Source organism: Corvus hawaiiensis, chromosome 30, assembly GCF_020740725.1.
Source record: "Corvus hawaiiensis isolate bCorHaw1 chromosome 30, bCorHaw1.pri.cur, whole genome shotgun sequence".
Lineage (NCBI taxonomy): Eukaryota > Metazoa > Chordata > Aves > Passeriformes > Corvidae > Corvus > Corvus hawaiiensis.
Genome location: NC_063242.1, coordinates 14,840,559 through 14,854,956, shown reverse-complemented (window position 1 = coordinate 14,854,956; position 14,398 = coordinate 14,840,559). Strand labels below are relative to the sequence as shown.

Below are 14,398 nucleotides of genomic sequence, written 5' to 3'. Positions count from 1 at the left end.
TTTTCCAGAGATAATTCCGGCACATTCAGTAATTCTCTAGAAATGCAGATTATTAAATGCCTAAAGCAGCGCTTTTCTGCCTTTTGTTGTGGGGTTTTGAGGCTAATCCAGCTCCCTCCTCCCTCCCTCACCCTGCCAAGTAAACAAAACCGCAAAAGCGGACTGTAGCAAGAATCAGGAACCATAAATCTTTGAATAATATCCTGGCACATGAGTTTCAAAGGCAACATATTTCTCTGAGAGCCTGGGGGAGAGTGCAAGGGAGACAGGGAAGGAAAGGAGCAGTGGTACCCTCCTGAAGATGATGCTGCCATCTCCATCACAGCATTTCTTCCTGGAGAGGTAGAAGATGGAATGGCATGGGTAGGATCTAGGAGCCTCTTATGCATATCAATTACCAAGGAGTTATGCCGCTGGCTGCTTGCCGTCTTCATCTTTGAATGAGAAAGGCAGGAATAACAAGTGCATTTTAGTAGATGTTATTGTGCTACCACTCATCTCCTCACAAACAAATCCCAGTCTGCCACCAGGCACTGCAGTCAGGAGGAGTGGAAGTATGGGTTATTACTAAATAAGGGCATTGGCTATACACCCAACTTTATATAATACACGGTTCCTACCCTAAGCTGCTTACAAAGTAGATGTATATTATGTAGGCAGTATACATAGTCCCAAAGGACAGTGTAATCTTAGCATTTTCTCCTGAAAATGCGAGGGACTTCAAGACTGAGTCAGTACTGAGAATATCTGTCACCAGCTTGAAAATAGAACATAGTGTAGATAATGCTGTGGTTATTTGAAAAGCATCACGAAGCTGAGTATTTCAGTGGTCACAAACTCCCAAATGTCAGAGCTGAGCTGGTACTGAAGAGATGCTGAATTGTGCTGAAACAGAAAATACAGGACTGAGGCTCACAAACAAAATGAGCTCGGCGCTGTGATGGCAACAGCCATACAGTTTGGATTAAAGCATTTTGATATTTATGGTATCAGATCAGATAAGGACAAATTAAAAAAGAAATTCATGTTTTTAGATATTGTTTTTCCTCCTGATACCATTACAAAATAGAATCAGGGGCTGAATTACTTTCCTATGTGAGTTCTTATGTAACACTGTAAAGTAGTCCTGTTTTGCCTATTTGGTTTTTCCCTTTTATCATGTTTAGATTCAAATGCAGCCCTAATCCTGCATATCCTGCTTTGAAAAGCTTAGATCTGTAATGTATTGTGTGGTATTCTTTAAAAGGCTTTGCTCTTTACTGTGTGGTGGCCTTGAGTTAACAATATAGATTTAAATTCTTAACCTTATGTTTGATAGTTCTGCTTGGGTTGTAGTCTTCATTTAATACAACGTAAAATTTCAAATATGCATACTAATTGGGACAAATTATACCCAGCCAAAAGAATAGCAGTATTTAATATCACTTATCAGATAAAACAAGCAGTAGCAACACAGATTTACGGGCAAATTCACTAAGATACCAAAGAATAAAAAGAAAAGCATACAATCTACTGAATACTGAGTTTACAGTTTGTATTTTCCTATGAATTTTTCCCATATTCAAAAGAACATTATCAAGCCATTGAGACACAGCCTGAGAATTTGACCTCTAGCTTAGGGGCTGAGCTCTGAGTTTGCAGGGCTGTTAAGAAGCTACAGATATGATATCAAATAAGAGCAGCAGGACTCGAGTCTGAACCTTCATGGTTGTAGCACTTGGTTCCTCCCAAAGTGTAAGTCACTGAAGGAGACTCCAGATTCATTCCAGGGAGCTGCACTGTTGCAGACAATGAGCTTGGACATAGAAAAACATGTACCTGGCTTGTCTCTGATCACACAGTGACCACTGAAGTGTCACCTGCACTCCTGTCTTGAGCTTGCCTGTAGTCTGTGCAATCACAGTGATTACCCAAAACAGCATTTATTAACTTAGCAGAACTGTAACCTGATTCCTCCCAGCATATCCCATGCATGATACAGGAATGGATACATATATCATCACTTTGAGTCTTTAACTAATTTTGCAGCAAACTAGCAAGTACATATTCTTGAAAGTTCTTCAAGGGTAAACACCATAAATGTGTCATTTTGGGGAGGAAAAAAGAGAGAGAGATTGAAGCCATAGTTTGTATCCATCATGAAAGGCTGTGACTGCTGTTCCTGCGATGGACAGGCATTACTTGCTCTTGAGGAGGTGAGGCAGGAAAACACTGCCAAGTACCCATGACTAGGTTTTCCTGGTCACCTTCTTTCATCCCATAGTGAGGTATGAGTTCAATGAGCAGCTGTTATTTTTTTCCCCTCTCCTCCCGTTCTCTTTTTGGTGGTATATTTCCTGGCACTGTGATTTCCCATCACACAAAGGTTTCAGCAGGTACTTTGCACAACTCACCTCTGCTACAGATCAGGCATAAAAAATACACCAAAGTGCAGTTCTGCAGCTGCATCTCTGCCTTGACCTACTGCCAGACTTAAACATAATGGTTTCAAACTCTGCAGGCCTCCGGCATCTTTCTTACTCTAATTATATTTTATGCTTGGAAAGAAGCATGAAGCAGGGGTAGCCCCACAAAGATGGGAGGATCAGACCTTAAAAATTATGCTGCAGGCGACAAGGATTTGAAGATAGGAGTAATGTGGCCCAAAGGACAAAGGGAATTTTAATACTCTGAATGAGCAGCAGTTAAAAGAGAAGAGAAAGGAGGAGATGGAGTTAAACAAAGGCAGGGACGTGCTTCAAGGAAAGCGTAGTAAAGGAAAAGATTCTAAATGCCAAAAGTGAACCTCCCCTTTTATCCTCTTTTTGTGTTTCATACAGTCACATCAGCACAATAGGTGTTCATCTAGACCACAAGATCCATTCATAACTTTTTCATCTCTTTGGGAGTCTGTTAAAATAGTACATGGCTTTGCCTCCTGAGATAGTGAACTCTTGTCTTGAATGGAAAAAGGATGGTGTACAGAGCCCAAAATTAAAGCAACGAAAGGGAGCTTTAAAGTTACAAAATGTGATAAAAATAATTAGCAACAAGTGCTGATTTAATAGATGTTACAAATCCTTCTTGGCCTTCAGTGAAGAACAGGAGTGTTATAAAAACAGGTAAACATCTTTGGAATGTGGAGAGCACATATTTTTAGTACAAAAGTCCAAAAGAAATGAGAAGGCAACCTGTTGTGTGACATACAGAAGCACTGCCACATCCAAATGTATTGCTGTTGACAGACAGCAAAAAGGATGAGTCAGGTGTGTATTCTTCATTCAGATGATGGCTGTCACACCATAACACTTTACATCATTGTTCACTGTTTATTGCTAAAGGGAATTGTCCCAGTTTTAAATCAGCACTTTGCCTGAATAAATCCCACATGCCTGTTTTTTGGGAAAAGTAATATTGATTCGTGTAAAGAAGGTTACTAAGAGCAAAGCAGAATAGTGGGGAAAAAAGATAAAAATAATGAATCCTTAGTGTTCCTTTGCAGAAAAAGCTCTAGTTATGATGCAAATGATACAAAATTAATGTACTCATGAATTAAAAATGAGAGGTGGCACAAACATAAACTCATTGTTGTTGAAGTGGAATTGCACTGCCGTGTTCCTCATGAATTGCCACGTTATGCTGAGACTCCTTGGAGCAAAGCTGCTCACCCTCAGAGGAATGAAAGGCTTCTGCACCACTGAACACAGCAGAGGGATATCCTCATGCAAGAAAGGTCTGTGGTGTATGGGGTGGATTTGTTAGAGGGAGGCACAGCCAGCAGGTGTTGTACACAGCTGTGGTGACTCATGGAGCCTCCACCAGTCTCTTCCTCCTCCCTGCCCTCCATATTCTTCACCCACTTGGAAAGGGCATGTGACACGTGGAAGAGAGGGAGGTACAAGTCATTGTCAGGCTGTACTGGGATAGTTTTCCAAACATACTGTAACAGGAAGTATGTCCTAGACATAGGGGTGTTTCATTGATTATTGGAAGATAATTTTATTTGTAACGTTGCTTTCCTTTTTCTCCTCATCCATATTTTTTCTCCATTCCCCCAAATTTTCCACTTTGCTGTGTGATGGTAGATTTACAGAAATCTAGGTGTGCGATATAACTTACAATCTGATGCTAGTTATCTCTAAGGAGTGCCAAAACAGGCTCAGCACAGATCTTCATCAAATGATGAAAAGTTAATCCAGTTCTCATCTCCGAGTTATTCTCAGCACACACAGCTACAATGCCCACTGGCTGGGGGACCAACACATTTCTTACTTTTAACCCACAGAGTAGTTCCTTTCCAAAGCGAACTAAAGTTATGATTTTAACTACTGAACTCTTTCTTGACTTGTCCAAATGAATAGACAACATTAAAGAGGTTCCTGTGATAGCAAACTGATCATTTTGGCTCTACAAACTCTCTGAGCTTCTCTATTGTTCTTCTATCGTTTCCCTTCAGAATGTGATTTTTTTCTCCCCCATTCTGTATTTACTCCTGTTGTTATTCTAAACTTCATTTTATATTTGTTAGCTTAGTTTTTCTTATTGCTGCTAAGCTAGGATGCAGAGTATATGTTTTAGCTTATATTTTCAAAATCCTGTAGAGTTCCCTCTCATACAAAACTGGTGAAGAAAGGCTGATCCAGGTTCTATGTCATACTGTCACATTTTCCACTCTGCCATATATTTCTTTTTCACTTCACTCAATTCAGCTAATTCTAAACTTTCAGAAACCTCTCTCAATCATATTCACATAAATGTCTTCAGCATTTCTCAAACACATACAAAAGCTATATATGCTGAATGCATTTTAGAAAGAATTATTTGCTCATCTCTAGTTCCCAGTCTTGCATGGGTCTGAATTTAGTTTACCACAAAATTGTCTATTATGTAATTTCATTAAGGTTTTCCTAGAGTCTGTCACAGTCTGGAGCCACCAGAATAGTATTTTGCTATGAGCAAATTTGGTGACTGAAGATGTTCCCCTTCTCTTCTAAATTTCAAATAAACAGGTTGAAAATGCCAATCCTATTGTGATATTCCTTGACAAGTTCGATGATTAACAGCTTTCCTTTTTTCCAGTCATACCTACATACTTGCCACCCTGCAGTAAATTGTTAGCTCATTACAAGATGAATTGTCAAGAACCTCCAAAGTCAGATGTTATAAAAACTCTTCAGAAAATTTTGAACTAAATGGTTTATTATGCATTTCATAAGCTCTTGATGTTTAGAAGAATGTTAGATTTTCCATGGAAGTCTCAATGGCTTCTTGTTATTATTTTTAATTAATGTCTGTGTTGCATCCAATGCTGAATCATCTTCTGCACTCACACAGAGCGGCAGCTGGTTTGTGATTTCACTTCTGTGCTGACGTCCCGGTTTGGTAGGGATATCTTCCTACACTTTTTTTTCCTCTAGGCTTAATCTAGTCTTACCCAAGCAGTCACAAGCTGTGCCACCACAGTCAGTGGATCTAACGTTCTCCAGGGAAACGAGCGGCAGAGGCAGCATGTGCAGGGCTCCAGCCCACACTCCAGCCCGCACTCCTGGACCATTCACATGGCCCAGCTACCTAGAGATGAGCAAACCATGCAGCTCACCAGCCCGTCCTTGGGGTGGAGAACACAAGCCCTTGGGACAGAGAGCCAAGCCCACAGCAGCACAGATGGGAGAAAGGGTGGAAAACCAAACTCGGGTCCCGTCTCCTCCTCAGCTCGGGGCTGAGGGCTGGCATCAAATGTGAGCAACACTCCTGGGACACCCACCCCTGTGGCACCTCTCCAACAAGTGCCTGTTCTTAACAAGGGTCAGGATAAAATTCATTTAGGAAGTTGCAGCATCAGTGTAAGAAGGACAGCAGTGTGAACTTGTAATCACTCCCAGACGAAGATACATATCCAATAAACTGAGGGTTTGGATTATCTTGTCTTTAATGTAAAAAGAGCTTCATATGAGTATGGGACTAATTATTGTACAGGTGAGGCATTTAAATACATTTAACATCACAAGGTTGGTCAGTGCTAGCACCATGCTGTCACCTCACAATTTTAAATAAAGATTAGCAGAGCTTTAATTCCATTGCCAGGCAAGAAGTTGACAAAGAGATATTTATTCCGTCAGAAACTGGAGAACAGACTCCAAGCTTTTTTACAAAATAAGATAACTAGAAAGCTTTTCTTCTTCCTTGTTTTTCCTGCCCTGGCAAGACACTTCAACAGAATTCTGGGCTCAACTCTACAACCTGAAATGCAGTAAAACAATTAGTTATCAGATTGTATCTTATTCTTTATAAAACACCAGCATTTCTGATACTAAATTATATAAAGAACTGCTTTAATCTAGCCTCAAAAGAGAAAACCCCCAAAGTGTTTTAAAGATACAGCATGTCAAATTTTTGAGCCTTTTCTGAAATTCTAATAATTCAGTCCTAATGACACCTCTTGGATATGCTACAAGGGTCTGCTGATCTGAGGATATTTTTCAGAGAATATTAGGTCCCTGGTTTAGTGAACATCTTTATTGTTGAACCATCTGTTACAGGTGCAGGGAAACACCTGGACTCTCCATTCTGCTACTGATAAGAAACAAACTGTAATACCCTACAAGACAAGAAAGCAAGCAAAGCTACTTCTTTGGCTTCTGTAAATGAGGTGCTAGCATATTTATTTAAATTCAAAAATTAATTACATATATACTGAAAGAGCACAGAACCCTGAGCATACCCCTAATACCATTCTTGGTGAGTTATAGTGTTGAGATTGTAGGTATTGTATTCTTCCACGTTTCCCACAATCAATGGTCCATCTTCCAAACATTCCTCCAGTGAATGGAAATCAGTCTCTACTTGCTTATACTTCTCTTTATGTCAGGATAATGCATTCCTGCTCATTGGCTCTGCTTCTTCTGAGCCTTTAATTTTGGTCCTTAAACACGGTTTGCATGCTCCTTAAAAATCCCTGATTCCTCAACTCATCGTGGAGCCTTCTCAGCTGAGTCTAAACTGCAGGAGGTAGCTGTGTGCTTGCCTCAAAGGTGCTGCATAATCGAGAGCTTGCATGTCACATGGGAATGCAATGACATGCCCCATATGTGGATAGGAGAGCTGGAGAGGAAATTCCATGTAGAAACACAGGAATTGTGAAGCAGACTTCAGCAATCAGCTTTTCTGAGCCCTAACAGAACAGCAGATGCACTGAGGACAAAGGAAGTCCTAAACCATGACAGTCAGAGTATTTGTAAGAAGCAATTGTTTGGGATTGTCAGAGGCGGGAAAAAAAATAAGGAGCAGCTGTCTCAAAAAACAGACTTAAATCAAAAATGGCTACAGCTTTGAAGGGAACTGGGACTAAAGCCACAGGTCCTAAAGGTTTAGGATAAAATGGAGGTAGATTTATAGAAATTACTGAAAAGAGGTAAAGCAAAAAATGCAGCATGTCTGCCCATGCATCTTAGGAGGAATTGAAGTGCGAATGAATGAAAATGTGGGGGTTAGTTTCGGCTGGGAACCGCCTCCTTAGTCATGGTCAGAAAAGAATTGTTGTAGAGGTGCTAAGGATAGGAGGAAATAATACAAGTGGGAATGAAGCACTGTGGAAAAATACTGACTCTAATAGCTAAATTCGGCAGAGATATATCTAGAAAGTTAATCCTACTAAATGTTTGCTATATTGGGGTATTGGTTACTTATCAGAGGTATGTGTGTGTGCAGAATATGATATTTTCTGTAGCTTTCTTCAGCCAACTGTACCATTAGAAATGGATAATTTGTAATATTCTAAGACTGATGTTTTGCTCAGTGAAAGGTGACACTTTCCTTGCAGGATAGCCAGACTGGTCACCCTGCCAACCAACAGGCATCTTATTAGTCTGGCTCCTTGGTTTTAAAATGTCTCATAATTCTGGGAAATATTTCTGGTGTTGAGATTCTATCAAACTATCTTACAAACAGTGTATCCAGTAATGCATATCAATTTCAATAACCAGAAACTGTGAAAAGCATCCATCTTCAGTAAGTAACAAGTGTATGACCCATCTCTCTTTTTCCCCATTGAATACCTGATAAATTAACACTACCTTTCTATGCCAGCTCCACACAGTCTATGATGGAAGACCCAAAACAAGCTATTCCTTTTCTGGTGCCTATGGTTAGAGACAGCCTTTGAGTCTCAGTGGTTTTTGACTTATTTTGTCTCTCCCTGTTGCATGTTGTCAAACATAAATGATCCTTTGAAAGTTAGGGAGCTGGAAAATGAGTGGCACACAGTGGTGTGCTATGGACAATAGCAGATCCTAAGTACTTGTGCCTACAGTGGGAAGCAGATGATACATTTTGAAGTGTGCATGTGGGTGTTTATTGACATCACAGGTGGTTTGTGAGGAGAAAAAGTATAAATGTATTACTATTGGAAACCACGTTTTCTTTGTTTAGTTCTAAAAGAGGTAATAACTCTAACAGCAGGGTATATGCTCCTTGGTACAATATCATGATACATAATTTTGGAGGTTATTTGCCCACTGGAAATGATAGCTGGCTGTACTCTGCAGAGATGGAACCATGGGTAACAGACCAAGTCAGTCCTCAGCATGAACTTTTGTGACTCTCAAGCAGGCATCAGACTGGAAAAACTCTGCCTTTGTGGTGCTGAACATAAAAGACTTTACATTCTGTCTCTTTGACGTTTCCTTGGATATTGAAAGAGGAACAGTGCACACTTGGGAACACCCACCTGTAGCTGGGTTGTAGATTTCAGCCTGGGTAGCACTAACTCAGAGCTGGAGGAACTGGGAGAAGAGGTAGCTCCATGTTTGGGAAGAGGAGGGATGGCTTCACCTGTGGGAACCACCTGCTGCTTGCAGAGGGAGGCGCAAGCTCTCTCCCCAGCAAGGGTGCAAGAGACACGTTTGCTTCCCAACCTGAGCCTGATCCCAGGAGGTTTCTCACACGCACACCCAAAGGCTCAGCACTAGCAGGAATTACTGATAGCAGTCAGCAAGCCCCACCAGCCCCTTGGTATTTAAGGGTTTGGTCTTTAATCCCTGCAGTCTGAGGAAGGCTTCGAAGTCAGGCTTCTCACTTGCTGCCCTGTCACATGGCCACCTCTGCAAGAGGTGAGGTACTGCTGTTCTCTCATCAAAGCTGATTGCCTCTGTGTTTTGTGTGGACCCCAAAAATCCCTACAGAAACGTTGGTGATAACTGCACAATGCCCAGGGGCTCCACTTCTGGCTCTGAATGAGCAGGCATGGACAAATACAGAGAAAAAGCTCTGGTCACCCATGGAGCTTTATGGCCAAAATTAAGATTACCAACAGAGTTAGGAGCCTGTAGGGCTGGCTGATGGATTTTGGGGGATCACAGTTTTGGATGAATGTGCCTAACATCTCCCTATGCTCTTCTTCTACTGCTAAAGTCCCTTACAGGAGCTAGTCATGCAATTATTTCCATTCCATGATTGAGTTACGGCAATTAGTGATATCATTACTGTGGGACAGAAGCTCCGGTGAAGAACTGAGACCTTTAATAATCAGGTTTTGTACAAATAAAGAGCAAGAAGTGAAAATCTAGATATAACTCCTGGGACCAAGAATAAAGCTTAAAAAAGGTCTTTGGGGCTTTGAATCCCTCAGGGAGAGAGAGCGGTTGAGGGAGAACTTGCAAAAAAGAAGAAAACAAAACAGGATTTGTGAACTTGAAAATGTCACACATTTTTCTGTGGAAGCTATGCCTCATTGCTGTTGTTAACGTGTCACTGTAACACCTGCTGGCCCTGATTAGGATTCCTCTGGGATGGTATAATCACAGAGCACAATGTGTCCACAAAGAAATTACAGCTCGTGATCTGCAACATATAAAGGGGGAATAATGATAGACTCAACCAGACTTATGCTAGGTTATCCATACATATGGCCTGTATGGATGCATTTGTGTCTTCATTTAGTATTTTGATTTAGCTCTGTAAACATCAGTCCTCCCTTATAACTCTGAGCCTGGCCATTATAAGTTGGCTGCTCTTATGGTGTCATTGAAGATCTCAAATAGGGATTTGAAATAGGAGAAAATAACAGCTTAGGCTTAGGCTACTGTAAGATGGGCTGGTGAGGGACAAATTTACATTTAGATTGAGCCTCTTCACATCTTTTCTAAGTAATTGTAAACTCTCTTGTGCCTCAGCCCTAGAAAAGAATTTAGGCAGTCCTACACTGCCAAAAACTGTCTTGTGCTTTGTAAGATGTGTGATAGCTAATCTAAGTAGTCAGGCTTAGCATCTACTTTTCATAATTATTTGTGCAAATACAGCTCAGTTATCAAATGTCAGCATTAATCAGACAAAGGATATCAGCATTGCCAAAATAAATGTGTTGTAAAAGTGTTGTGTCTGATTATTTGTATTATTCAACCAACACCCAGACGTCCTATTATGTTAAGAGCTACACAAGCATGTAAGAAACCATTCCACCAGGAGGGAGTGCATGACTAATTTACGATAAGAGAAAACAATTGGACATTACAAACAAATTAAAAGAAAGAGAGAGGAGAATTAGGGGGGTCTTGGTAGTCTGTGACTGTGTGTTCCTGTAAGAACAAATAACGAGTTTTAAGTAAAGGAAAAAATGTTTCGATATAAATAAATAAGTAATATGATACCAGTAATTCTTACTGGGCATGTGCCTAGCCCAATGGAGATTTCTGTGGTATGTACTGAGCTTTCATATTAGGGTCTTATCCTCATTCACGCCATTCTCGTAGGGATCTCCAAATGGCATTGCACGACAGCAGAGGACAGAGGAACACAGCCAAAATCTTACAGCTGGCCTCATACCACACAAATCTACCATCTGCACCCAGCCAGGCACATGCCCAGGGAGGGCTACAGGGGCTGCATTTCTTTGTTATTAAATGCCTTATACTGCCAGCATAGCATAAAGGGATCCTGATGTGACTGATCATTCGTCTCCCTCTAACGCGTTCTGTTGAGCACGTTTTCAGGGCCACAGCTGGATTTTGTTTGAGCATTAATGCAAATAAAGCACTTTATTAAGGTGCCTAGTTGAACTGGTGCTGCCCAGGACAGTGAACATTACTGTGTTTCAGTGAGAGGAAGATGCACAGGACACAAAGGTACACAGAGTTTACAGAAGTATCTACTCTCCAGTCTCCTTTCCACTCTGAGGTCACCCTGCCTTGTCATGGGCCTTTCATTATTCCGAGTCTCTATTTGTCAAGGGCACCTCCTCAGAAGTCAGGATGAGTTTTAGTCCTCTTTGCCTGCAGGAGCTCGTGGTCGGTGATGCACAGCGATATAACATGACATCTAAAACATAAAGCATTTAGCAGTTGAAACAAAGTATTTAGTGGGGGGGGGGGAAGATAAGTAAGATAGAAAAAGATATATTTATTTGTGTCTTTGCAATGTAAAATTTACAAGGTAACCACAGGAAACTGGCTCTGTCAAGCACTTAAATGTCTCAGATTAATTCTCCCAGACAATTCCCAGCCTTTTGTGAATGTGCTCCTTTTTTCACATCCCTAATTCTTTTCCCCTCCAGTGCAAAGAAGCCTGGCACTGTCCCTCAGCTATTGTTTGTAGAAAAGTGGCTTATCTTGAGCCATACTTTTCCTTTCATTTTCCTTTTGAATTGAACCATTCTGTTCATGGAGCAAAGTCAAAACAGGGTACTCATAAATTACCACAGAGCAGTTCCCCTTTCATCACAGGCATAAACACTTTGCAAATCTAGTAGGTGAAGCTGGAATTCCCATCTATTCTTGGAATTTATAGCCAAAACCAAGTGAGAGTGGTGATATGGCAGTGCAAAACAACATTTATGAGATCTCTCATGTAGGGCATCTTTAATACTTAGTGTTTCCATAATAACTACTATTTCTCATTATGAAATACAGCAACTGCCATTTCTTTCACTCTCTTTCACATTCCCGTAAGGGAGAATTCCTTGAACTGCCCAGCAGTGTATTGACAAAAAAAATTTTAAAAATAATAATTAAAAAACCAACTTGAAGCACAACAGCTTGGTAGGAAACACTGATAATGTGTGATGGCCTGATGCAAATGTTATGTCATTAAAATATAGCAGTAGTTTGTATTTTATAAGCCATTTTTCTAGGTCATCTGAGCCACTTCATATTGCTTCTATACTCTGGTTATCTCACCCAAACGAGTAAATTACTAATGTTGTACATGCAGGGAGAATGAGGGGGCTTACACTTGCAAGTGGGTTTGTTGCATTTGCCTCTCCTCAAAGTATTTTCTGTAATTTTTAAAGGACTTGGCCCAACGAAGTCCTGCCAGCAGCTCTAGTAGGTGTACACACCGGCAGCAGCCAGTGCAATCTTTGCCACAAAAGGTACTCTGGCGTGTGACCTGGAAGGCACGTTTGGATGCGGGAACCCAGCCGCCTGGCAGCGATGCCAACGGGTGGGAAATAAAGAGCACTAACAGAAGTGGACTTTTCAAGAGATTAAAAAAAGCACCCAACACAGCATGGCATCACTGCTCGGTGCCCCGGCGCACAGCTTTCATCGCCTGCCCACTCGCGGAAGGACCGCACCGCCCTGCCCAGGAGGTCTGTCCCTCACCCGGGGACGGGGAGGGACCCTGGCCACCTCCTCCCCCACCGCTGTCGCTCCAAGCCCCGGCTTCCTCCCGGGGCTGGAGCCGCCCTCGCCCCCGGCCCCGCCGACATCCCGCCCATCACCGCTCTCCCGGCCCGCGCTGCCCACGCCGGCTGCCCGGGGCGCTGCCGTGGAGCTGCTCCCAATTCCTGGAGACCTGTAAATACAGCTCTGATTTGAATATTATTTTTTTTCACCTTTGCAGCCTTTACAAAGTAAGGACTACCTGTTGCATACTCATGCGGCAGCGCTATTCAGCAGGATAAATCAGTGTTCCCCTCCTTTACCGGGAGAAAGGACCCGGGGATGCCCGAGCGGTCCTTTCTCTTCCTCGGGCAACGTGGCCTGGCCCCGGCCCCGGCCTGGCACTGCCAGAACCAGCCGCTTGGTCTCTCTTTGGCCACCCGCCCCGTGGTGCCCCGTGCCCCCAGGCTCCAGCAGACCTTGGGGCTTTTGCCTTTCGGGGTAATGCCTTGAGCCCAGATGAGCGGAGCGGGGGACTTGCAGCGCCGCAGAGTACTGCCCACCTTCCCATCCCTCCCCTCAAGCCTCCGGGACTGTCCTCCCCCGAGCGCGCTGCAGTCCCTGACGTCCCGACGCGGATGATCCGAGCCTCCCAAGGACTTCAGAAGCTAAGCACGCATTTACCACTTTCGTCTGATAAGGCAGCCACCGAGGCTACTCCAAGGTCCGCAGAAGAAGCGGAAACATCCCGGCTGGTGCTGCTCTGCTCTTTCCATTAAGGCTGTGCCTCTTTTCCCACGCCTGAGCCTCTCCTCCCTTACATTTACTCTTCGGGTGCTTTGCAAATGTAAGGGCTGCAGTTTCATATCTCCCTGTTCCAAAAGGACGGATCTGTCTTTTGTAGTACAGCCAGAGCCAGGAACTTGCTGATATCCTCGGATACTCGGCTCTGCCTCTAGGTGAACCTGTATCTGCCTTGAGCAGAGAGATAATGCGGTGGCTGTTGTTTTGTTGCTGCCAGTCCCTGGAGAGAGGGTTTTTATGAAGTCTTAGCTTCGGGGAAAAAAGAAACCCAACCAAAACGGGCAACACCATATAGTTCATGGCTGGGAGATCAAAATTTCTCCCTAAGTGAGGCTTTCTGATAGGAAGAGGCTGGCAGAGGCGTTCCTATAATAAAGCGTGCGAGGAAAGTAGTTTGCCGGGCGGGAGGAGAGCAGCCTGGCTGGTTGACAGAGGGGGCGGATCCTGCGCACGGGCGGGCAGCGCCGAGTCGGAGCGGCCCCGGCAGCCGCGGGGCTATTTCAGGAGCCGGGCGGAGGCGGCGGCTGGAGCCGGGGCAGTGATGGGGTTAGCGGCGCCGGTGGGCTGAGTGGGGGGCTTGCAAGCGGAGGCGAAGGCAGCTGGGAAAACACGCCTTTGCCTCGGATTGAGGAGAAGGGGATCGGTTTTTTGGACTGCATCACAACTTGAGCAGCATCAAGCTGAGCCAGGCGGAGAGGGGAGCGGGAGGGGAAGGAGGAGGAGGAGACGGAGACGGCTGCCACCGGGGGATTTGGGCTCGATTTATTGAAACAAATCAGTGCTCGGGAGAGAGCGGCGAGGAGGAGGAGGAGGAGAAGGTGGGAGTGGGGGGGGGGGCAGGAAGAGGGGGATCGAGAAAGAAAAGTGTGAGGGCTGTGGCTGGGAGAAACAGAAGTGATGAGAGAGCGAGCAGGGAGGCTGGAGGAGGCTGCCCGTCCTGTCGCCGCGCCCCGCGGGGACCGCCGCTCCTGCCGCCGCCGGGCGCCCCCGCGGCCGCCGCTGCCGCCCCGCAGCCCCCGGCC

At 43.8% G+C, this 14,398-nt stretch overlaps 1 long non-coding RNA gene across 1 annotated transcript; it reads right to left on the bottom strand.

Annotated features, from left to right (window-relative positions):
• Window positions 1-5,890: 5,890 nt before the first annotated feature.
• On the bottom strand, window positions 5,891-14,349 carry LOC125318604. The gene is made up of 2 exons (XR_007200442.1): window positions 13,257-14,349; window positions 5,891-11,289 (listed from the first exon to the last, which is right to left on the bottom strand). It is a non-coding gene; the product is annotated as an uncharacterized LOC125318604 (long non-coding RNA).
• Window positions 14,350-14,398: the final 49 nt, after the last annotated feature.